Source organism: Camelus bactrianus, chromosome 1, assembly GCF_048773025.1.
Source record: "Camelus bactrianus isolate YW-2024 breed Bactrian camel chromosome 1, ASM4877302v1, whole genome shotgun sequence".
NCBI classification, from domain to species: Eukaryota; Metazoa; Chordata; class Mammalia; order Artiodactyla; family Camelidae; genus Camelus; species Camelus bactrianus.
The window spans coordinates 94,496,775-94,523,059 of NC_133539.1; the positions used below are offsets into that span (position 1 = coordinate 94,496,775).

Here is a 26,285-nt window from a genome sequence, read left to right on the forward strand (position 1 = left end):
ATGAAATAATGCCATTTGTAGCAACATGGATAGACCTAGAGATTATCATATTAAGTGGAGTAAGTCAGACAGAGAAAGACAAATATCATATACCACTTATATGTAGAATCTAAAAAAAATGATACAAGTGAATTTATTTACAAAACAGAAACAGACTTAAGGACATACAAAACAAACTTATGGTTACCAAAGGGGAAGAGGGGAGGGATAAATTAGGACTGTGGGATTAGCAGATACAAACTACCATATATAAAATAAATAAACAACAAGATCCTACAGTATAGCAGAGGAAACTATACTCAATATCTGCTAATAACTTATGATGAAAAAGAGTATAAAAAAATACATATATAACTGAATCAGTGTGCTGTACACCAGAAAATAACACAACATTGTAAATCAAATATACTTCAATGAAAAAAAAGACAACTGCAAAAAAAAAAAAAGAACATATATGTTTAGAACTGAACCTGGATATATGGGAAGCATTTTAATTAATGTTACATTACTACTATTATAATTGTATTGTTGTTGCTGTTAGTCTTAATTGTATGATTAGGATTGGGCTTATGCACATATAATACGAAGAGTTGCATCTATGACGTAATATCCTGATTACTAAGATGACCCTTTTCCCTGACAATTAAACTCCTTTTCCAGATGTTTGAAATTACACATTAACAACTTGTCCCTATTAGGACTGTGGAAATGGGGCACAGTCACAGAGGGCCTTGAGTGACCAAAAATTATGCCAATTTTCCATTGTCCTTGGATCAGACAATGAAGACCATCCAGGTTGGTGGTCAATCATCCCAGTAGGTAGACAGACTATAGGTGAGGGATGTGGTCATCTGTAGATCATGGGCAGCAAGCAACTCATGCCAGGGAGGTTTGGCATCACATATCAATGGCCTAGTCACAGAGACCAAGGTCAAGAGCAGCAGTCCCACCTGTAGAGAGTCTGGGGAGGCCTGCAATGAATAACAGCACAATGGACAGGGATAGGATCTCATTGGTGGATTATGTACAAGTCAGCATCCTCGTCACCCAGAAGAAGGCAATGATCCTTCCTAGCAGAAAGACAGAAAACTGCTCCTATGGCTCTTTGCCCACTCTGTTTTACTTTGAGCTGGGCACTGGTTGTTTTGGCCACACAGCGTCTGTAAGTTATGATAATTATACCTGATTTTACTTTGGGGAAATCAGCCCTCTCCACCCAGCCCATGTGCTCTGGGTCATGCTTTTCTCAATTTCTCAGACTGGAGAAGCTGACCTAAACTAAATCAGTCAGTATATTCCATCCCCCAAACACAGTGATGGGGCGGGCACATCACTCAAACCATCTTATGAGAGCCAACGAGACTTAAACCCAGAGCTTTATGTTATCAAGAAGCCAGATTATTTCTTCTGGTTTGAAGCGTGGTGCTGATATGATCCTGAATCTTCTTGGGATCACACATGGAGCCCCAAAATGGAGTCCACTCAAGAAAGCAGAGGTAAGTCTTGGGTAGATCCCTTTTTCAAAAGTCTCCAGAACTTTTGCTTACACGAGCCAGTATGCTATCTTTTGCTTAATCCCATTTGGGGAACGTTTACTGTTTAATTGCAACAACAAAAAATCTAAAACGATACACACTTACCTTGTCAACTTACGATTTTTCAACAAATCTATCTTTCCTCTGGAACTCTGAGCTCACATGGGGAAAGAATGTTTCAGTCACCTTTCTATTAATATGTCCTGTCAAGTAACTGACGTAGAGTAGGTGCTCAATATTCATTTATTGATTGAGTAAGTGGGTAAATGAATGAATGAGCACAGCTAACTGGCTTTATCACCAAGGGTCTAGGGAAGAGGTTGGCAGACTTTGACTTATGAGTCATATCAGGCCCACAGCTTGTTTTTATAAATAAAGTTTTATTGGAACACAGCTATTTCCACTCATTGGCATGTTGTCTAGGTGGAGGGGGAGTGCATAGGTGGGGAAGTATGTGTCTTGGGGGAGGGGGGTTGGGAGGAATGTTTAAAAGAAGAAAGAGTGAAGATAAGAGAGATAAGGTTACTGGAGACCAACTTCTTCTCCTCTACAATACTGCTTCAGGCTGATCCACTCTCCTAAAAGTCAAATAGTTTGGTTTTGGAAGCCATCAATATCTGTCCTCTTAGCACACTGCGTGCAATTTTCTATGAAGCATAGAGGACAAATAAGAAAAAATTTAGAGAACAGTATTTCTAATTCTATTAGGTCAATGGACAAATTGTACTGATAAAATGGAAGGAGTATTTTGTGCCAATTTATAAAAACAAGGATATGATAAAAATGTATTCAGAAAAAAAGGAACATACCGTTCCAAAAACAAGAGTTTCTATTAAAAATTTTTAAAACATTGTCTCTAGAATTCTAGGAATACAAGTTTATAAAAAAATCTCTTCTACCTGAATTCTGAATGTCTTCCCATCTCAACTAATAGAGATCTTATAAAATGAACACGCTTTAGTATTATCAGGATACAAGATGTGAGCAAAAAAAGGGAATAAGTAACTATTTAGAAATCAACATCTACAAAAATGTAAAACTGAAGGAAAAAAGAGCTGCCATTTTTGTTCTCTTTAGATTTGTCAGAGAAACTAGGTTGAAATAGCTTGGGGGACCAGTTTCAGTCGAATAGTTTAAATTTGTTTAACCTTTTAGTCTGTTAGCAAAATATATACAGTGTGCAAAATCCACAGAGTTGCTTCTGCTACCAGAATTAGCTACAAGAGGGTTTGATTTTTCAGCACTGGTTTGTTGTTTTTGTTTTTTTACATTTTGTACGCTAATGTGCCCTTTATTTTTCCCAATTTTCACTGACAGAGGAATACATTTGTTTTAGAAGAGACTTAGCATAACTTGAAATCTCTCTGAAATAATTTTCCCAAATTAGCTAATTTAGGGAGAGATGTGAAGGGTATATTACATCTACTTCCAAGACGATTACTTTACTAAAAAGCAAATTAAAGCTGATCAAATTTAAGTTTATTGCTTAATTGTTTTTTTAGTCATGTTTGTTCCATTTTGTATATAACAAAGGATGAAAATTCTGCCTTAGGCTTAAAATCATCTCAGGTTGAATGTTTTTGCTTATAAACAGCAAAATAAATAAATAAATAAATAAACCTAATTGTAGGAATGCCTGCAGTAGCTTTTCAGACAATCCTAACCATCAGGAATACAATTGAAAACTAAAAATAATAATAAAAATTATAATAGCAAAGTGCATTACCTGCAATGTGTACAATGGGGCTAGTATCCAGAATTTTATAAAGAAATCCTACTCCATTATCACTCAGCTGGGTGACAGGCATCATCGCATTGATACTAATTCTTATCCAGTCACTAATTAAGCCCAGCATAATACACAGTGGAGATGTACTCATCGGGAAAATTTTATGTGCACAGATCTGTTCTTTCTGAGATCTTCAGACATATGAATTAGATTTCTATCATAAGGGAACAAGTTGATTGTCTTCACTGCTCTTCATTGTTAAAATGTAGCATATAATTTCATTAAGTGTGTGAATACCTTTTCTTTCCAGTACTGCTATAAACTAAAAATGAAAATAATATTGAATCACAAGTGTGTGGCGGTCCTGAAATACCTTTATGTAGATCACTTTGGAATACACTGGCCTGGGCCATGTAATGTAAGGCTGGCAGTATGGGCTCAGAGTTAATCTGAGAGGGACACTTCCTATATAATCTGCAATTTGGTGGGTGGGGCGCTTTTCTTTTTAGCCAGATATTTCTTTCTTTTAATGTGTTTGCTTGTGCTTTTGTCTATCTAAATTTTTACTCATACCCTCATGCTGGCAACGGTTTGGTGAACATTTGGGATATTCTTCATATAAGCCCAACCTTGCTCCAATATAGTGTGATGTTTGGCCAAATTTCAGAAGCTCCTTCATGACCTTGTCCCAGATCTGGCTTTCAGTCACACACTACTCTGACTCTCGGTACTAAAGCCATTCCAGTCAGACAAGACATGCTCATATCAACAGAGAAAGCCCAATAGCAAACTTATTAATTTTATTAGCAATATCTGTATTCTAAAATCAAGCTTAACTCAGTATAACTTAATGGACCTAAACAGAATAAAGACTTGTGTGTATGATTTCTCTTTATTAGACACACTTTCCTATAGAGCTATCTGGTCTCCTACACCATGCCCAACAGATAAAGAGAAAAGCAGCCCCTGACCTTCAGGATCTGACCTGGCGTGATCAGCTGGGACTTGGACCTGGTGCTCACACCCAGGTCTTGGTGTTCTTTTGCTGAACATAAGCAATGCCAGAGAACATCAACATCAGACCACGCCATTCTGTGACTATGACGGATGAAGAGAAAAAACAAGACTGCTCTCTAACCATGCCTAAATGCAGGCAAAATGGGAACACGGTCCTAACCACAAAGACAACAAACACCACTTCTTCTAGCTAACATGAGTGACTGCTGCTTCTTTATCAATCACGGCTTTAGCCTCACTTTAGTTTGCCCTCCCTGTAGGTAAGATTTATGGTAATATCTAACTGTAAAATTGTTCCCACATTTTGGAAAACCTGGTCAGGAGTGAATGCTCACTACCTTGCATTAGTTCCCAAATTACCCAACCAAAGCCAACATCATATAATAAATTCTTCCTAACGCTCTCTTCCTAAGATGCCCCATTAGTTTTCATGGTGAGCATTCTGCCTTGTTGCAACAAGTAACATACTCACTTGTTCAACTACAAGTGTCTTCCTGTGGTCTTTGACTGGAAATGACATTGACACAATGCAGTTTCTCCAGCCTGGTGATTCAGAATCTTTACTCACTATGCCTGATCTCTTTCTTGCCCTTATTATTTTATCTACACTTGATGCTAGCAGTACCTTAGGCCTACATCATCTCTTAAATCAGCCATCTGCTTTGATTTGTCTCCAGGCTGCCTCCACCTATATCCAACTCTTGCTGTCTCTTTTACTAAAACCCTAGACTACCAGAGTGACTGCCTTTTGCTTTTCTATATATGTCAGATTCCTTAGTAAAGTTGGTTAAATGCAGATTATTTCCATGAATAGTAAGATTAGACTACTAAACTCTTTCTCACCTCTCATATTGGATATGTCTCTGAGCTTCATTTAATTGTACCCACAAAGACACATACTCTCAGGGTAAAAACTAATCAAAATAAAGAAGGCCAAATGGTATTTGTGCTTTCAAGTGGTGAAGATGGAGAAATTTCATTTGGAACTTGTAGACAGCTATGTGGAAAGAGCCTGATCTTATTATTTTAGTGCAAACTCTCCACTCACAATGATTGAGATTTAATCCGTCCTATTTGGCTCATATTTATTTACAAATGTTCGTTAACTTGATACTCTTATCTTAAAATTTGATGTTCCAGTAAGAACTGCTGTAGAAGAAAGGGATGTATGTCATGCATGAATGCACTATGAAATTACTGCTCTCAGTAATATGTAAGCCCTCATTTGTAGATTGCTAAATTTTTAAAAAATGGGGGTAAAGTAGAAGGAGGACTGGAAAAGGAAAGGAAACATGTTTTCTCGTCCCAACTCTATCACTGAGTTGATTAAATGGCTCCAATCTTCAGTTTTTCTAATCTTTCAAATGAGATAATTTGTCAAGATTTCTAAAATGCTATAATTTTATTTAACAAACATTTCATAAACATAAAGTGGGCTACTCTCAGTCATGTACAAGTGTTCAAGAATCATACAACTAACTATTCAGAAGAACTAGGTTAATTAATGGCATACATTTCTCTCAATTTACTCCTCTATGACTCAATGTTTGGTAAATGTTCTTTTGGTAATTTCCAGAAAACAGGAAACTGGGACATTTTAAGGATTTGCTTAAAGTCCAAATGACAGAATAGTGTTTACAATTAGATGTCTTATTTCCCAGTCTACTTTTTTTTTTTATCAGCCATACATAGATATTCTGTCATCCTTAAAATTTGTATTTTAAGTGTGTGTGGGTTTCTTACCATTATGTGTTTCTATGGAAAACAGTATTATGCTTCTGGGAAATTTACCATAGTTAAAATACAGAATCAAATCCAGGGGAATGGTCTAGACTGCCAACATCTGTCATTAAGAGGAGAGTGGAGGAATTGCTCAGAGGACTGGGACAATCAGTTGCCTTGCAAAGCTCTTAATAAAGTTCACATAGGCTTCCCACATGATTCAGGATTAAGTTGAGGCACTAAGTATTCCCACAGAATTTTTCTCACTTCAATTAGGATATAAATGAGACAAGTTGAGTCACAGCAAAAATCTTGTCATGTATTCTGTGCCCTTTTCTCTAGGATCGCCTAAAGGCCCAGCTGAGACTGAAGAAAAATTAATTAGATACTAAAAATTTTAAAACCTAGGGCATTTTGATAAGTTTATTCTTGCTTTCAACAAGAGGAACTGCCCAATTCCTATTGTTTAAATATTTTAAAAGTAAGAATATTAAAGTAGACCCCTGGGAAATTAAGTGGATCAACTGAATGAAGTGTTGTATATCCTGTCATCCTCCTGCTTTCCTCTGAAATTAATTGTTGAATTTTCTATCACAACATCCTTGTAGAAGTGTGCACGGGAAGGAGAAACGGTAAGAGAAGCAAAAGTAAAAGGAACAGAAAGAGAGAAGATATAACTTATGAATTCAGGACTGAAATATGAAATATTAGGATAACAGAATTCTACAAGCAACACTATAAACTTGAATTTGACAACTTATGAAAATGGACCAAGGTCTCAAAGAACACAAACCACCACAACTCACTCTATAAAATCCATAATTTGTTTAACTCCATAACTAATAGGGAAATTGAGTTCATCAATTAAAAACTTCCCATAACAAAATCTACAGGCCCAGATGGTTTCTGGAGAGAATGGTATCAAATGTTTAATGAATAATTAACACCAATTCTACACAACCTCTTCCTAAAATTACAACAAGACATAGCACTTTTCAAATCAATTTATAAAATATAGATTACCCTGTATCAAAACCAGATGAAGATGGTGCAAAAATGAAAACTATACACTGAATATTCTCATGAATCTAGATGTAAAACTCCTTAACAAAATGTTAGCAAATAGAATTCAGCAATCTATAAAAAAATTCTGCATCACAACCAGGTGGAGCTAACTACAGGGATGCAAGGTTGTTTCTATATTTGAAAACCAAATAATGCATTCTATCACATTAACAGACTAAAGAAGAAAAAAATCACCTAATCATATCAACTGATGCAGAAAATACATATGGCAAAATTCAACATCCATTCGTGGTAAAAATAGGTAATAAGTAAGACAGAAATGCACATATAAGTTCAGAAAGGAAATGTGCAAGAATGTCCATAGCAGCATTATCTGCAATATCCCCAAAGTGGAAACTACCCAGATGCTTTTCAATAGTCGAATAAATAAATTGTGGTACATTCACTTAAAACAGGAGTTGGCCAACTTTTTCTATAAAGGGTGAGATAGTAAATATTTTAGGTTCTGTAGTCAATACAGTCTCTGTTACAACTTTTCAACGTTGCCAGTGTAGCCTGAAAAGAGCCACGGACAATACATAAACAAATGGATGAGCAATAAAACTTTAATTGGCACTAAAACTTGAATTTCATAAAAATTTTCACATATCCTGAAATAACGTTCTTCTTTTGATTTTTTTCAATCATTTAAAAATGTAAAAACCATTTTTATCTTGTAGGTCATACAAACACAGGTGTGAGTCAGATTTGGTTCATGGCCCATATGATGGCCAACCCTTGAGGTAGAAAAATAACAGAGAAATGAGAACGAAAGAGACTACAATTACATGCAAAAACATGGAAGAGTATAAAAAACATAATGTTGAGTGAATGAAGTTGGACACAAAATAATGCATACCATATAATTCCATCTATATGATTATATTCATAGAATTCATATTCATTCATATATATAAATATAATGTATTATATATATTCAAAAGTAGGCAAAATTAATTTATGATGTCAGAAGTTGGAAAAGTGGTTACATTTGACTGAGGTGATTTAAAGCGGGCATGAGTGGGGCTTTGGGGATCCTGGTGATGAATCTTGGTATAGGTGCTGGTTATCAGGGTATGATCGCTTTGCAAAACTTTATTGCACTGTGCCTTATGATTTATGTACTACTGATTATTATTCTTTAATAAAAGTTCAAAACTGTTTATAATTTTAAATTTCCCAGTGTCACTTTAAATCTTTTTATCTGGAGAAAATGTTTTCCCCTTTCACTGGGTAAAAACTCTTGACAACCATGAGATTTTCTAGTCTCTCTCAGGTAATAGATGGTCTTGTGCAAATTATAGCTTTGATCTGGAAACTGTAATATATTAATCACACATCCGTCTTTGTTCAAGCTTCTCTCATCCCTGTCCTGAAGTGTACAGTCTGTAGAAAATTGCTACCTGATTTCAGGCACTAGAGCGTTTCATTTCTCCCCTTTTCCTCACTTGCCAGTAATTCTTAAAGACCACGTGGGTTGGCACAGAGAGGGAAGAGAGAATGGAACAGAAAGTTCTGATTGGATTGGTATTGTTGAAATACACTTTGGCTTTGTGGAATTGTTGGAAAAACTGACCTTTCTTTCACATGTACCTTTGATGGAGTTTTTAAATCCCTCCTACTAAGACACTCCAACTGCAACTCAGCTGATCTTGATATATTCTGTTTCTTTGGCAGATGCATTACCTTCATTCTCTGGTTCTCCCACTGTCCTTTCCATGTAGACTTTTTCTGCTGGAGTCCTACAAGACAGGTAGGTAGTCTTATTAGGAAGAAGTCAAATAGCTCCAGGCTGCCTCTCTCCCCGACCCGGCCTACACATGGTTCACAACAAACACTAGTGAATATTTTGTTCAAAGTCATACTAAAAGCACAGGCAAACCCAAATATTACCTCCCCTTCACTCTGCACTCTGCTTGGCAGTCCGTCTGTCTCACTGTCCTGTCTGGCAGAAGTCAGATGCCAGTCCACTATCTTTCTCAAATTCTAGAAGAGTTGTCAAACTCACAGAGTGGTTCTGGTACTACACAGATCTCCAGGCTTGAGGAAAGGAGAGCTATATCCATCCTAACTCATGTGTGTGAGTTTGTGTGTGTGTGGTGGTGTACGTGGGGTAAGCGGGGAACTCATATATGGCATCAGTTCTCTCCACAGAAATACCCTTACACATCTTCAGAACTCCACAATTCCTGACCCTTTCTATATCCTTTCGATGGTAAGGAATTTCTAAAATTGTGCAACCATTTCCTAAACATTCCCTTTGAAAATCTACATTTTGGGTTATTTCATAACGCATCTGGTGCCACATTTAAAACCAGCAATTTAACTTGCAATTACATTAAACTTTCTGTTATGAAAGGAAAGCGGAGCTCAGAGAGGGAATTCACTCCTAGTTTTAGAAAGGATTTAAGACAATTCAGTTCTCAAATTGATTTCTAGAAATATTACATCAAATTAAATTTTCAAGAATATTTGAGAATTCCCAACTCACTTCAAGAATATTATTACTAGGAGGGAGGGTATACCTCAGTGGTAGAGTGCGTGCTTAGCATGCATGAGGTCCTGGGTTCAATCCTCAGTACCTCCATTAAAAAAGTAAGTAAGTAAGTAAAATAAGTAAGTAAAAAAATAGATAAATAAATAAATAAATAAACCAAATTATCTCTGCCCTAAAAAAATTAGAAAAAAAAATCTAAGCAAACTATTATTTTTAACACTCTAATTTGATGGGTAAAAAAATGAATGATTATTTCAGGAAAATTACTTTATTACAACATTGTATACATTTTCTATACTGCTAATAATCTTCTCAACATCATACTCATTAAATACTCTTAAGCTCTATTACTGTTATCCACTTAACCATATCTGTTATCTTTCTCAAATGGGATCACTGTTATTGCTTCTGTCCCGACTATAACTTTCTTGACCTTTCCTACATGCTTCCAGTTAGGTTTCAGCCCAATATATTATTTTCTCCTTCTTCTAATTTATATTGTTTTTGTGGTACAGTAGTGTTTTGCCCTTAATGGACTGACTTAGCTCTGCATTATTAATCACATTCTGTTGGTGTAATGTCTCATTTAGTTTCATTGATTTAATTCCCTTTTAAATTTCTTCTGTATACAAAACAAATGTTATGAAATATTTTCTTCTTTTCCCCATATTGAACTTCTTCTCTGTCTTACATAATTGAGAGTCTTTCCCCCCTTTCTCTTCATCCAAAATTTCACCTAGTCATCGTGTTATTTCTTTTCATTCTATCATACAGGATCAACTCTATCCAAACCTTCCATTTGCCCAGGTATAAAATGGATAACTTGTTCTAGACTCTCATTTCCTTATCTGGGGTCTACTGGTATTTCTCTCAAAGCATCTAGTGTCGCATGTTCTCACATCTTGTCTGTTACATAAGAGTATGGGGGACTAGGATTCAATTAGGGATGTGGGCAACAGTTGTGGGTAGAACAGGTTTCTAATTTTTTTTCATAATTGTGTTAAAAATCTTGTAGTGGCATTCTACTATTCAAGTGCCTCTCATATTTCTGAAGGGGTACTATATCATTCAAATTTCAACCAGAGAAATATAAACACTAAGATATATATATATATATACACACACATACACATTTACACATATACACAGATATATTTTTGGGATTTCGCCTTATGTAGGTAGCTGGTTATTCTCTGCAAAGCTATTTTCTTCACATATGAAGCTGCAGCTTAGAGTCTTCAGAGCAAGCAGTTGGGAAGGGAAGATAAATGTAAAATGGGGGAGACCGAGAGCAAACTAGAACTCAAAAGCATAAGCTGGAACTCCACAAGAAAGGGCTGAAACCCATGCCAGTTCTTGTTGGCCCTAGTGTGGGTGACATGGGTGTCTTGCAGAAGCCAGGTCCTTCCTCACAGAACTAAACACACATATATGGCCCAGGAGTCAGAGAAACAGAAGGAGAAGGCATGGAAAGACAGAACAGTTGCAAGCTCAGCTGGGTTTCACACCAACAAGATGAGTCAACCAATCAGCAACAACATGTTTGAGCTACAAAATGGTGGCTGCTTTCTTTCTGCCTTCTAAATCTCCCAAGAATCTGTCTCATGGACAATCCTAACTGGAAACATAAAGCAGGGGATTCTGGGAAATATAGTGCAACCTAGCCAAGTGAAAAAAGGTAAAAAAGTACCCTTGGATTTTTTTATTATTATCCTCAAATAGAGCCTTGCCTTGAAACTTTTATTTTTGACAGACACAACAAGACCTGAGTCTTATTTCCTATTTCATTCATTTTCCCCCTGAGGCTAACCAAGAAAGTGACAAAAACCTAAGCAATGTTATAAATTAAAGTCATACTTACATTATCATGAGAAAATAAAAATAATAACAGTCCTTATGATTTGTTATACTATGTATTTTAATTTACTGTTCAAATTCAGGCAAATTCACTCCAATAACAATTATATTTTTCAGGGCTGTCTATGAAGCTGGCCTTACTACAACCGTATTTTCTATGTGCAAAGTGAAGCAAAAGAGAAGGTTTTAGCCAAACTTACCTCCACTGAGCCTTTTATTCCCTCAGAAACTTATAAGCCCAAACAGCAAAGTCCTCATCAAAGAGCTTCCCTGAAATTACCTTAGCTACCAAAAGCATTTTTACTCAATGAAAGCTTTAAAATAACTCAGCTTCATTAGACAATTATTTCAAAAGCCACAATCAACATCCAACTGTGAAAAACACAATAGTGACTTAAAAAAAAAAATTCAACTGGTGATGTGAAAACGTCAGCAAAACCTCAAAGTGAAAAAAAAAAAAATTTACTGTCAAATGACCAAACCAAAAAGAAATCCATGTACCTAATTAAGAGTATAGCTGAAGAACACTGAAACTTCCATCAAGAGCCAAGAACTTGCTCCATGGCAAATCCCCAAATTAAAAATCTAAACATACAAACTAAGCATCTTAAATCACCCAATATTTTCACTGCTTGCCAGATTCGGTAATTATGAGTTGTTAGCTGAATATGCTCAGAAAATAAAACAATTTAAGAACCTAACTTTAGCTTCAATCTTGGTCTTGTGACGCTTGTACACATAATGTTTGCATACTTTTTAACTTAGTGCTATGAAACTATTTTCTATTCACTTAAACAGTTTGTATTCTGTTTTCCACATTTTAAAAAGAACGCCACAACAAGGTCATTTCATAATTGTCCCATACAGCATGGGACATTTCCCAAGATAAGGCCTTTAGTTCTTCGTTTTCTTATCTGTAAAATGAGGATAATAAGACCTATATTTGATCATCTCGCAAGACTTTTTTTTTTTAGTTCTCCAAAGTGATATATTCTTTTAAACTGCTCTGTAAAAATGATGAGTAAGTTGTTATGGTTAAGCCAAGACTGAGTTTTTTGAACCTTTATATAAGAGAACAACCAAACTCTTTAACTAGTAGTTATCTCTCTTATAAGTAGTAAAGATTTGAATTAACATCTTCAGAGGCTCAACTGAACTAGTAAATGAAATCCTCAGAAATAGCTGGGAACACACTGAAAATGGTAATTTCCTGGCAATCAACCCATACATTAAAAGGGAATGAGAACTTACTCTGCAAAATCAGGTTGGTGAATTTAGGTCATTCAACTGTTTATCAGTATTGGAATTGTACATTATTTTGCCTGCTCTTAACCTGTGGTTAAGATAAACTATTACCAGTTATAAGCTTTTAGATTGTCCTCCTAAAACAGGCCACCTTGAGCTATCTCTTTGTGTTTGTTCCAGTGACAGGGAAAAATCAAATTCTTTTACATAGTAGAATGATGGCTCAAACAATTCCTGAGAAAGGCAATTGACATTAACTATTAAGAGTATAATTTTAAAACAAATTAAAAACCATTAAAGACATAAAATGAACATGTCAAAATTTTTATTTAAATCACCAGTTGAATTTAATTCATCAATTAATGAGGGAACCAATAAAAGATTAAAACTGGTTCAACTGGTTTTCCAGGAAACAAATAAAAACCCCTGACTTGTAGTAGCTGTCAGTTTTTGTAGTCCAGGTACTCCAAGCATGGCTGATTTTAAGGTACCAACGAGAAGTCAATGAGCTTTCAAAATTCTTGAAAATTAAATAATTGGTTCTCATAAGCCAGTCTGAGACGGATCCAGCACACCAGTGTCGTAGATATATGCATGATTTAATAAAGGAATGTTAAAATAAGGTATATGGGTAATGAAATCGGTTAATGTCTCGAGAAGAAATAAACTTTGAGAGTTATTTTTCCACCAGACAGGACCTCTGCCGAACAAAATCTATAAGTTAACCTCTGCCCTAATAGAGTTGCAGAACAGCCCAGTCAAAGTCAAGCCCAGCACTTCACCGAAAGAACATCTAATAATTTTTTTCTTTCCCAAGTTATGAATAATATTTTCTCACAGAACAAACCATTAAATCAAGAATGAATTAATGTTCCCTGATTCATTTTAAAACTATTAAGTTTCCTTACTAGGCTATGAGGTACTTGAAGGTAGGAAATCTTTTTTAGTCTTTGTTCTTTGACCCTCATCAAGGACCCAGGACTCTGTAGGTGCTCAATGAAAGTTTGGTAAACTGATGAGTATAATTTTATAAGGGAAAGTAGAATCTAGTTTCTCAAAATGGACAATATCTTCATTCTTCTCCCTCTCTTTAAGATTCCTGCTAAGAAATATGACTGCGGACAGTTAAGGGCAATAAATGTTCTCTGGCCTCAAGGGAAACTTTAAAAGCAATAAAAACAAACATTTTAAAGGCAGTAAAAAACATGGGCTAAATGGTGGAAATGGGGAGGTCATAAAATGATGTAGCAATTTAAACTTATTATTGAAGCAGTTCTTCAAATTTTGACCTTAATTCTTCTTAAGAGTATAACATACAGTTACATTAAAATAAAAATTCATTTCTAATGAGGCAAGGCAATTAAACAAACAAGATAAGACCATTTCTTAGGCCAAAGTTGAAATACAGTGGCCGCTAGATTTACTATAGCTAAAAATTAAACAAACAAAAAATCAAAGCATAAGTTGATCACAATGTGTTACATTAGGTGATCACTGATAAATCTAGTCTAAAGAAATAATCAAAGAGTAAAGAGATTGGCACAATAGTTTGTATTGTGGTCCATCCATTCATTCATCAAATTTTTATCTAATGCCTACTATATGTAAGGCATTGCTCTAAATGCTAGAAATATAGTAGTGAGAAAAAAGATAAGGTTCCTATCTTTGTAGAATTTACTCCCTGATGTCAATGTATGTATACTTTGTGAAATGATCACCACAGTTACCATCTGTCACCATACAAAGTTAATACAGTATTATTGAATGTATTCTCCATGCTCTACATTACATCCCCATGACTTACTTATTTTATAAACAGAAGTTTTAACTTCTTGATCTCCTTCACTCATTTTACCACCCCACAACCTCCCTATTCTCTGACAACCCCCAGTCTGTTCTCTGTATCCTTGAGCCTGGGTTTGGTTTGGTTTAGTTTGGTTTTCATATTCCACATATAAGTGAGATTATACATTATTTGGCTTTCTCTGTCTGACTTGTATCACTGAATATAATACCCTTTAGGTCCATCTCTCCTGTCTTGAAGGGCAAGATTTCATTCTTTTTTATGGCTTAGTATTCATATATATATTATATATATATATATAATATATATATGACATCTTCTTTATCCGTTCATCTATTGATGGACACTTAGGTTGTTTCCATATCTTGGCTATTATAAATAGTGCTGCAGTGAACATAGTGGTGCATATATCTTTTCAAATTAGTTTTTTTATTTTCTCCAGGTAGATACCCAGAAGTGGAATCATTGGACCATTTTTTAAAATTATTTATTTTTAATTATTTATTTTTTAAAATTATTTATTTTAATTTTTTTGACCCTCCATACTGCTTTCCAGAGTGATTGCACCAATTTACATTCCTACCAATGTGCACAAGGGCTTCCTTTTCTCTGTATCCTCACCAACACTTGCTATTTCTTGTTTTTCATTTGGATTTTTTTTTCCTTTTTTATTTTTATTTTTTGGTAATAGCCATTCTGACAAGTGTGAGGTAATATTTCCTGATTTTGATTTGCATTTCCCTGATGACCTGTGATGTTGAGCATCTCTTCATTTACCTGTGGACAACCTGTATGTCTTCTTTAGAAAAAAGTCTACCCAGGTCCTCTGCTCACTGTTCAATCAGACTGGTTTTTTGTTGTTGTTGTTGTTGTTGTTGTTGTTGTTGTTGTTGTTATTGAGTTATACAAGTTCTTTATATATTTTGGATATTAAGCCCTTATTGGATATATGATCTGCAAATATCTTCTTCCATTCAGTAGGTTGCCTTCTCATTTTGTTCATGGTTTCCTTTGCTGTACAGAAGCTTTTTAATTCAATACACTTTCATTTGTTCACTTTTTTCTTTTGTTGCCTTTGCCTTTGGAGTCATTTCTAAAAAGCATTACTAAGAGCAATGTCAAGGAGCTTACTGCCTATGTTTTTTTCTAGGATTTTTATGGTTTCAGGTCTTACATTCAAGTCTTCAATTTATTTTGAGTTAATTTTTACATACAGTGTTAAGACAGTGGTCAGTTTTATTCTTTTGCATGTAGTTGTCCAGTTTTCCCAACACCTTTTATTAAGAGACTGTCCTTTCTCCAGTATATATTCTTGCCTTCTTTGTTGTAAATTAATTGACCATATAAGTCTTGGTTTATTTCTCTCTATTCTCTCTATTCTGTTTCATTGACCTATGTGTTTGTTTTAGATCAATACCACACTGTTTTGATTACTGTAGCTTTACAGTATAGTTTGATACCAGAGAGTGTGATACCCCCAGCTCTGTTGTTTCTCAAGGTCACTTTGGCTATGCAGGGTCCTCTGTAGTTCCATATATATTTTAGACTTCTTTGTTTTAGTTTTGTGAAAAATCTCACTGGTATTTTGATAGGAATCATTGAATCTATAGATGGCTTTGGGTAGTATGGACATTTTAACACTATGAATTCTTACAATCCACAAACACAGAATATCTCTCCATTTATTTGTGTCTTCAATTTCCTTTATCATTGTCTTGTAGTTTTCTGTGTACAAATCTTTCATCTCTTTGGTTAAATTTATTCCTAGGTATTTTATTCTTTTTGACGCAATTATAAATAGGAGTGTTTCCTTGGCTCCTCTTTCTGAAAATTGTTATTAGTGTATAGACATGCAACAGATTTTTGTATATTAATTTTGCAGCCTGCAACCTTACTGAATTCATTTATTAGTTCTAACATTTTTTTGCTGAAGTCTTTAGGGTTTTCTGTGTATAGAATCATGCTATCCACACATAATGATAGTTCTACTTTTTCCTTTCCTGTTTTTTCTATTTTAAGAATGTCTAGGTTATTTTTTATTTCATATTTATGTATTTAAGTACTTTGACCATTTTTCACTAATAAAGAATGTCCAATTCTTTACTATTCTGACTGTTCATTGATAACTCCACAAACATTTAAGCATATATATTCATGTCAGCTTTTCTAGTTATCAACAGAAGGACTGGTCCTAATCCACCAATATCAAAATTACAGAGATATATGTATAAATATAGGAGTATTTATTTATTTCTGCCATATGGGTATATGACAAAATTTCAATGTTCAGAACACTTCAGACATCATTAATGAAAACTGTACTTTTAAAAAAATCTCAAGTTATTGGTTTTGACACATAGGAACTTAAGGTCTCACATTTTCTTTTTTCTTGCATTAGCTCTATGCTATTTCCCTGTCCATAAAAAAGCTTTTTTTTTTCAGGAAAAAAAATTGATTTCAGCACAGGATTTAGTGCTGATAATATCTGTTAGGAAATGAAGAAAGGGAAAGATAAACACAATTTCTGAATATACATACATCTTTCAATTTAATGTCAGGGTATTGGGTGCTTCCTGTCTTGATTTAGCAAATTGTGATGAGAGCAAAAAAGGCTCTTTCATAAACTTAGCTATGAATTGTTAATCCCTCAAAGGTTTTGTTCTCTGTAAAACAAACACAGGCATACATATATATTCCAGAAAAAAATCTGACTTCTGTGTTACACTATATGATTTCTATTTCAGCCCTCCCATGCCTGTTCCCCTCATTCTTCCCAATGCATCCTGTAAGCCCCAGTGTTTACCTAACTGCCTGACCCATGTCTATTCACCTCCACCCCTTTCCCTACCACCACACTAGTACTAAAGTACACCTGTCATGATAAGAACATCCTGGCAATACCTGCACTTTATGGCAGATACAAGTCTCAACCTTTGACTTTGACTCTTACTCTGGCCACAGTTATATGTGTAGCAACAAAAAATATACATAAAAGAAGAGGAACCCACCTGCCTCTGTAACTCTTCTCTCTAAAAATTTCCTACCTCCTACTTATTGAATTAGTTAATCACACTATAGACTACAGTAAAATTCTACCTAAAATATGAACAAAGAGGCTCTGAGTATGTCCCAGATTAGATCCTCCTTAAATAAATTAGTATGTTTTGTATTATATAGTTTAGCTGGTCAGGCACCTTTTTGTTTTTTGGACTCTGGATGTTTGATGTTACTAAGTAGTCGGTTCCTAGATAAGTGGAATAATAACGTATTAGAATCCGAACACTGATCTCTTAGGGCTCTGGAAACAATCTGATTTGTAAGCCCAGTAACCAAAACAGGGATGAACAGACATTCCTAGCTGTGAATATGTTTTAAGGAGAAATAGTTTAGACTCAAAATATGTTTAAAAAATAAATTTCTTGACAGTTCTCTGTATCAGTGTTTTGAAGTGATCTATACACTCTTATAAAGCCTGCTCCTAACAATCATTTCAAAACACAACTTAATGTTTAAAGAATTACTGGAAGTAGGGGTGCAGGTATAGCTCAGGGGCAGAGTGTCAGCATGCATGGGGCCCTGGGTTCAATCCCCAGTACGTCCATCAGAAATAAATAAAGAAACTTAATTACCTCCCCCCTTAAAAAAATTGATAAAAAAATGAAAAAGAAAACAAAAGAAAGAATTACTGGAAGCAAGTAGAGTATAATAGTTCAGACATAAACCTGTCAAAATTAAAACAATAAATATTTTCTTTTATTAGAGGAAAAGTTCTGAGTTTCTCTAAATTTAACACATCTCAAACAATGGTCATAGTTAGCATGCCACTGAATTTTTATTTCCTGTATTTTAGCTAGATTATCCCGTAGATTCCAAAGGATGTGTTTAAAGGGAAATACATTTCCAAACGAAGGAACCTGAAAATGACTAGACTCAGGGTTTTCAAATGTAGGTCTTGGTAAGAATATTATGCACCAAAATATGTATTGGCTTATGTTAAAGAAGTCTCTAAATTTTTACTAATGACCTTGTATGATGCAAGGACCATCTACTTCACATCATCTTTTGACTGAAGCTCAGTTTCTTATACGTGATGTTACTTGTTTCTAGAATCATGACAGATTAGTATTCTCCTTTCCAAGTCTGAAAAGAGATCAGTTATTATGATGCTATTACGGCTGAGATCTGGTAGTTGTTTTAGTTCAGGAAGGAGCTAGTGCATGGAAAAGAAAATACAAGTGCCTATCTCCTTTGAAGCTGCATAAATCTAAGTCTGTTGTGACATGAAGGAAGGCCATTTCAGTTGCCAGAAAGAGTCTCATATTCAGACAACCCCAGTTTAGAATCACAATTTTACTGCTTACTAGCTTTGTTGCTTTAGGATGTTTACTTGATCTCTACAAGTCCTGGTTTTCTACACTGTACTGTGGGTTATTACGGCCTGTGTCAGAGGAAAACCATGCAGCGTATGGCACTGTAACGTGCCTTAAATAAGGAAGGAGCAAGGACGTGCCATTCAGAAGTGAATTTAGTAGCTATGTTTAAGAATGGCTTGTGTTGCTGGTAGCAACTCCAAAGAATCCATGTTTTTTTTTACGGGGCTCTTAAAAGCTGGCTAGGTAGACACAGGTTCAGTAGTTGCTGTTTGCGGAAACGACAATCAACTTCATCAAGCATTTCATTTGCTTCCACATTTCCTCACATCCTTACAGTTACGTGGAGTTTTATGACTAGCTCTGACCAGTGAAATTTTAGTCCGGTGACCTGTGTGACTTCAAGTGCTGAAGCAGTGAAAAACCTGTAAAAGATTCAAGCCATTCCACAGAAGCAAGATTCCTTCATTTTCGATGCAGCTACACAATGCCGGAGCCTCCACCAATCTGGGTCCCTGCCTGACAATGTGGAGCACAGCTCCCCTCCCCACCCCAACAAACTGTCATGAACATGTAGTATGAGCAAGAAATAAACCTTCATTTTGACAATGCATCAGGATTTAGGGCTTAATTAATTACCATGGTATAAAGTAGCCTATTGTGAGCAATACCCTGGTTTAGGGTAGCCACACTTTCACATATATTTTCCCTTATGAATTGTTAAATTTAATTAATGGCTTTTATTAAGAATTAGAATTAAATACCCTGAGATTTCCAGATCAACACAATTATGTTGTAGTTATTGAGGATTATGCTATATATAGCTTTCACCTAATATTAACATGCTCAAGGTCAGTGAAAATGAGAGATAAGATCAGGAAAAATCTATGAGTATAGCAATGAAACACTAGCACGGCTGAAATAGGCTGATTGCTAAAATTGATAATAATTATATTTTGAGCTCGTAAAGCATTTTGTAAAGTACTCAATTTGCTATTTATCTTCAGATAAAATTCTGGATCCAAATGATACTGAGCTCAGTGGGTGACATATCCAAGAATAGCATATTGAACTGTAAGTGGACTTGAACTTCAATTGTAAGTAGTTAAAATTCTCTTCATGGAAGCAAAAAGGACCCTCAAACTATCCATCCTATTCGAAGGATAAAATTTCCATTAATACCTAAAGAAGGATTCAAAGCAGCCCAGAAACATTACTGGAGCATCAGAACATGGCTCAGAAGTAGGCAAGAACTATTTGCCCTCGTTTTTCAGGCCAAGAAGAGGCAGTGAGTAATAACTAGTTAACTAGTTCATCTAGACATAATTAATTTAGTAGTAAAATCTAGAAACTAGTCCTAGCAGGGTCTTATAGCTATGACCACAAATACAGCACAGAAGATATGAGTGCTGACTGCATCAGAGGAATTTGATCTCAAACCCAAGCTCTGCCCTTATTTTTTGTTTGTTTGGTTTTTTAGGGGGTAGGTAAATAAGTTTATTTATGTATTTAGTTTAAGTTCTTTAATGGAGGCACTGGGGATTGAACCCAGGACCTTGTGCACGTACTCTACCACTGAGCTATACCTGTCCCCTGCCCAACTTATTTTTAATGTGGTCTCAGACAAGTTTATTTCAGTATAGATGGGAATAATCATGTCTCAAAATGTAATAGAAGATTTAAATGGCAATGTAGGCAAAGGGTTTAACACAGTGAATGACCCACTGTAGGCATTTCATAAATGGAATTTTTCATCCTTTATTTACTTATTATTTATTCTATTAAGAGAACTAATGAGTTCACTTCTGAGGAGGTAAAAAACAAAAACAAAAAAATCAATGTCAGTATAACCATTTTATAACCCTCAATTGACACTATTCTGAACGTACATGTGAACTATTCAACAAACTGCACTCTTTCAGGGTCCACCAGGTTTTATCACTCTTCTAAGTTAGGGTCTCTGAACCAAAAGGAATCATTTTCAGTCTACAGACTCCTGATTTAAAAGCGACAGTGCATCTGCACAGATGCTTTAAAAATTGGCACCACAAATGTCTTTGTACAATTTTCCCTTTCTTTAAAAATACTACATTGTAAACTCAGGATTCCTCTCCTCCCCCCATAAAGAATCTTCAGAAGTCCAATTTCTTATTCGGTACATTGCTATTGTAGAGATACAAGCTAGATAATTCCCATTCATGAAGTTACATTTTCAGGACTGCTTAGTTTAGGCACAGTGCTGGGATGTGGAAGTAAAAAAACTTTTGACCTAGGTATCCACTTTAAGTAACTACATACTACGTAAAATAATTTAGTGGCATTTTGTTCCCAGCTCTAGGAATGTTTGAATGCTATGTATATTGCAAATGCTATGTATATTGTAGTTTTTATTTGAAGGAAAATTATTTCTTGTTTGTCTGGGATTCTTCCTGCCTCTTTCTTTTGTCTGTTGTCCCTATGCCTATTCTTGTGAAAATTTGTTTTGGCTTTATTTCTCAGAGTTTCCATGACAGAGGCCAGATTTAAAAGCTCTTTAACATAAAATCCCACATTTCACAGAAAGATCACAGGGTTATGTCAATTTATAAAGAAGAGTTATAATTTACGTCTCTTGTTTCCTTTGTGGCCTCCTGTCTAATCACACCCCCTCTTTGGCTGACCTCAAACTCTTCTTTCTTTCAAATACACTGTAATTCTCTACCATAGCTCTTTACTTTCTTTATAAATAGAAAGCAAACCTCTTGCCAAACAATACAGACTATGCTGTGGTTATAAAATCTGTGGAAGTCATTTATGCAGACACTTATTTTGCACATAATGAAATTAAGACACTGATCATAATCATATCCAAAGACCAGCAGCCAGTGAGATGCAAAGCTGAAAGATGAACTATTTTCACTTTTGGAGAAAGAACCAAAAAAGCATTTACCTACAACTGTATTCTTATTCATAAGATTATATATTGTTGGAAAGATATAGTTGGTCAGAGTGATATCAGCAAAAGGCATGGAAATTTCCACCCCTTGTTCCCCAACCCCCTGCAAACATCAGTTTGAACGACTGTCTGCAGAAAAAACCTTCACAAGAGCAATGGACTCCAGGTGAGGGATTACAGCACCTGTGTGAAGCACAGAAATAAGAAAAGACATGTTGAAAGGGTAGAAAAGATAGAGTCACACTGCCTCCATTTCCTCTCCCTCATGCTCAGACAGTCCAGCTTAGAGAGAGACAACTTTCCCATGGAAGAACAGTAACGTGAGCACTGGACTTCACCACGGACCCCAGGTCCACCCTGCCAACTACTGCAAGTGATTCCCTGTGGGCTTGCTCCCAGTGGAACCCCAGGGCCCAGATCCTGGCTCACTCCAAGGCCTGCCTACTTCGGCAGCCCAAGCAGCTTCCAAACAGCTTTCACCCTTCAATCCATTCCAGCACCTGCCAGCACCTGCAGCCCCAGGCAGATCCAGCGGCCCCAAGCACCCAACCCCCACCCTTGAAAGCCAACTCCATGGCTCCAGGAAACCCAAGTTCCTGGCTCCCCCCAGCACTGGTCCTCTATTGTGGCCCTGAGCAGTGAGTGTGACCTCAGGAACCCAATCAAGCCCATTGGCACAAGCTCCAGGGGAGAACCTGTGAATCTGGGGTCCTGACAGGGCCCAGTGCCAGGCTGACTACTACCATTCCAGGCTTCTGACCTAACCCAGCACCAGGTCACCCAAGGACTCCAGCAGCAAGCCCACCTGTGGACACCATCAGACAGCCCTCCCAGAATCTCTGGATGGGCTGACTGGTAAAGGACTTTGCCTGCTAAAGCCACTCTGTAAAGACTAGAAGAGGAAGCTACGTCCTCAAATGTGCACACACCGATGTCAGGCCACAAGGAGCACGAATAACTGAGGAAACAAAACAGCACCAAAGGAAACTAGTAACACTCTAATGATTAACCCCAAAGAAATGGAGATCTATGAACTGTCTGGAAAAGAACTCAGAATAATCCTCTAAAAGAAATGCAGTAAGCTACAAGAAAACACAAATAACTATGTGAAATTAGGAAAACAACGCATGATAAAATGAGAAATTTAACAAAAAAGGAACTATTTAAAAAATCAAGCAGAAATCCTAGAATTCAAGACTACAATGACTGAGCTGAAGAATTCAATAGAGAGCTTCAACAGACTCCACGAAGCAGAAGAAAATTAGGAACTGAAAGACAGGTCATTTGAAATCATAGAGTCAGAGGAGCAAAAAAAAAAAAAAAAAAAAGAAAGTGAGTCATGGCATACCATTGAAATAAACAATCTATGCATTATTGGAGACCCAGAGGGAGAAGGGAGGGAGAAAGGAACAGAAAGCTTATTTAAAAAATAATGGCTGATAACTACCCAAGTCTGGGGAGAGATTTAGATATCTAAGTTCATGGAGCTAATATGTCATCCCAAAGTTTCAACCTGAAGCAATCTTGTCCAAGATACATTATAATAAAACTGTCTAAAGACAAAGAGAAAAATTTAAAAACATCAAGAGAAAAATAATTTCTCACATATAAGGGAATTTCTATAAGGCTATTAGTACATTGCTTAGCAGAAATCTTGCAAATCAAGAAAGAATAGGATGATTTATTGACAGTGCTGAAAGAAACAAAAAATGCTATTCAAGAATCTTTACCTGGCAAAGCTGTCATTCAACAATGGAGAGATAAAGACTTTCCTCAAAAAACAAAAGCTGAGGGTTTTCATCATCGTAAGACCTCTTTATAAGAAATGCTGAAAGTTCTTCAAGAAAACATATGAAAATATAAAACATGTTGGTAAAAGAAAGTATGCAGTCAAATTCAGAATATTCTAGTACTGTAATATGGTGATATATTAATCACTTTACTATAAAAGTTTAAAGGATAAAAATAATTTAAAAAACTATAGCTACAATTATTTGTTAATGAATACGCAATATAAAAACAGGTAAATTATGACATGAAAAACGTAAGTTATGGTGGGGAAATAGAAGGGTAAAGTTTTGTATGCAAAGTTATTAGTATAAAATAGACTTATATCTATGAGGTTTTATGTAAGTAAAAACTCTTTAACAAAATACTAGTAAACCAAATTCAACAGTACATTAAAAGAATCACACACCATAATCAAGTGGATTCATTCCTGGGACATGAGAATGGTTCAACATATGCAAACTGATAAATGTGATACACTAGATTAATAGAATAAAAAATTAAAATCCTATGATCATCTTAACAGCTGCAGAAAATGCACTTGACTAAATTCAACATCTATTTAAGATAAAAACTCTTAACAAGTTGCGTGCAGAAGGAAAGTACCTTAACATAATAAAGGTTATATATGAGAAACCCACAACAAACAACATACTCAATAGTGAAAGGTTGAAAGCTTTCCCATTAAGATCAGGAAAAAGACAAGGGTGCCTACTCTCATTAGGCCTATTTAACATAATACTGGAAGTCTTAGAGCAATCAGGCAAAAAAAAGAAATAAAAGGCAACCAATCATAAAGAAGTAAAACCGTCTGTGTTTGCAGGTGATATCATCTTATATAGAGAGAACCCTAAAAACTCCACCAAAAAAGCTGTTAGAACTAATTAACAAAGTTCAGAAAAAGCAGGATACAAAATTAACATACAAACATCACTCTATATGCTAACAAAGACCTATCTGAAAAAGAAATAAACATTCCTATTTACAATAGCATCGAAGATATAAAATACTTGGGAATAAATTTAACCCAGGAGGTGAAAAGTCTGTATACTAAAAATCAAGACATTTATGAAAGAAATTGAAGAAGATAGAAATAAATGGAAAGATATCTCATGTTCATGGATCAGAAGAATATATATTGCTAAAATGCCCATACTACCCAAAGCAATCTACAGATTCAATGCAAGCTCTATAAAAATTCCAATGACATCTTTCACAGAAATAGAAAAAGCATGTAGCCAAAGCGATCCTGAAAAGAAGTACATGTGTCCCTTGAATAAAGCAGAGTGTTAATCTGACTATAACTTATCACTGGCCCTCCTTAGATGAGGTTCCTCTGCATCTGTAGATTCAAGCAAACATGGACCATGTAGTACTGCAGCATTTACTACTGAAAAATATCTGCATATAAGTGGACCTGCATAATTCAAAGCAAGTTGTTCAAGGGTCAACTGTACAAAGCTGGAAGCATCACAATTTCTGATTTTAAATGTTTTTACAAAGCTATGGTAATCAAATCAATATGGTACTGGCATGAAAATAGACCTATAGACCCATGGAACTAAATGGAGATCCCAGAAATAAACTACATATATGGTCAACTGACATTTGACAAGGGAGCCAAGCACACTCAGTGGGGAAAGGACAGTCTCTCCAATCAGCGGTGGTAGGAAAACTGGACAACCACATGCAGTAGAATGAAACTGGATCCCCATCTAACCCCACTCACAAAAATTAACTTGAAATAAATCAAAGACTTAACTTGAAATAAATTTAAGACTGAAACTGTAAAACTCTCAAAAGAAAACGCTTGACATTGGTCTTGGCGAAACTTTTTGGTTATGACGAAACTTTTTGGTTATGACACCAAGAGTGTAAGAAACAAGAGCAAAAATAAACAAGTGGGACTATATAACATTAAAAACCTGCACAGTAAAAGAAATAAGCAGCAAAATAAAGCAACATACAGAATAGAAAAAAAATTTGCAAATTATCTGTTAAGAGGTTGATATCCAAAATACACAAATAACTCATGTAACTTAATAGCAAACAGAACAAACAATCTGATTTTAAAATGGGCAAATGACCTGAATAAAAATTTTTCCAAAGAAAACACACATATTGGCTAACAGGTATGTGAAAAGATGCTTGACATTACTAATCATCAGGGAAATGAAAATTAAAACTACAATGACATATCACCTCACACCTGTTAGAATAGTTATTATTAAAAAGGCAAGAGACAAGCATTGGCAAGTCCGTGGAAAAAAGAGAATGCTTGTGCACTGTTGATGGGAATGTAATTTTGTACCGCTACTATGGAAAACAGTACAGAGGTTTCTCAAAATACTGAAAATAAAATTACTATATGAGCTAGCAACTCCACTTCTAGGTATATACCTGAAGGAAATGAAAACACTATCACAAAGAGTTATATGTACTCTCATGTTCATAGTAGCATTAGTCACAATAGCTAAGACATGGAAACAAGCTAAATGTCCATCAATAGGTGAAAAAAGAAAGTGTGGTACACACACACAAACACACACACACAATGGAATATTACTCAACTGTAAAAAAGGAAGGAAATCCTGCCTTTTGCAATGACACGGATGGACTTTGAGGGTACTATCCTAAGTGAAATAAATCAGACAGAGAAAGACAAATAATGTATATTTTTACTTGTATGTGGAATCTAAAACAGCTGAATTTACGGACATA

General features: G+C 35.5%; 1 long non-coding RNA gene across 1 annotated transcript in view; it reads right to left on the reverse strand.

Annotated features, from left to right (window-relative positions):
• The window catches only part of LOC141578116 (uncharacterized), an 84,435-nt gene that overhangs the window by 56,399 nt on the left and 1,751 nt on the right, over positions 1-26,285 (reverse strand). Inside the window, exon 2 of the long non-coding RNA XR_012508052.1 lies at positions 8,755-8,810. This is a non-coding gene — a long non-coding RNA (uncharacterized LOC141578116). The remainder of the gene's footprint in view (positions 1-8,754; positions 8,811-26,285) is intronic.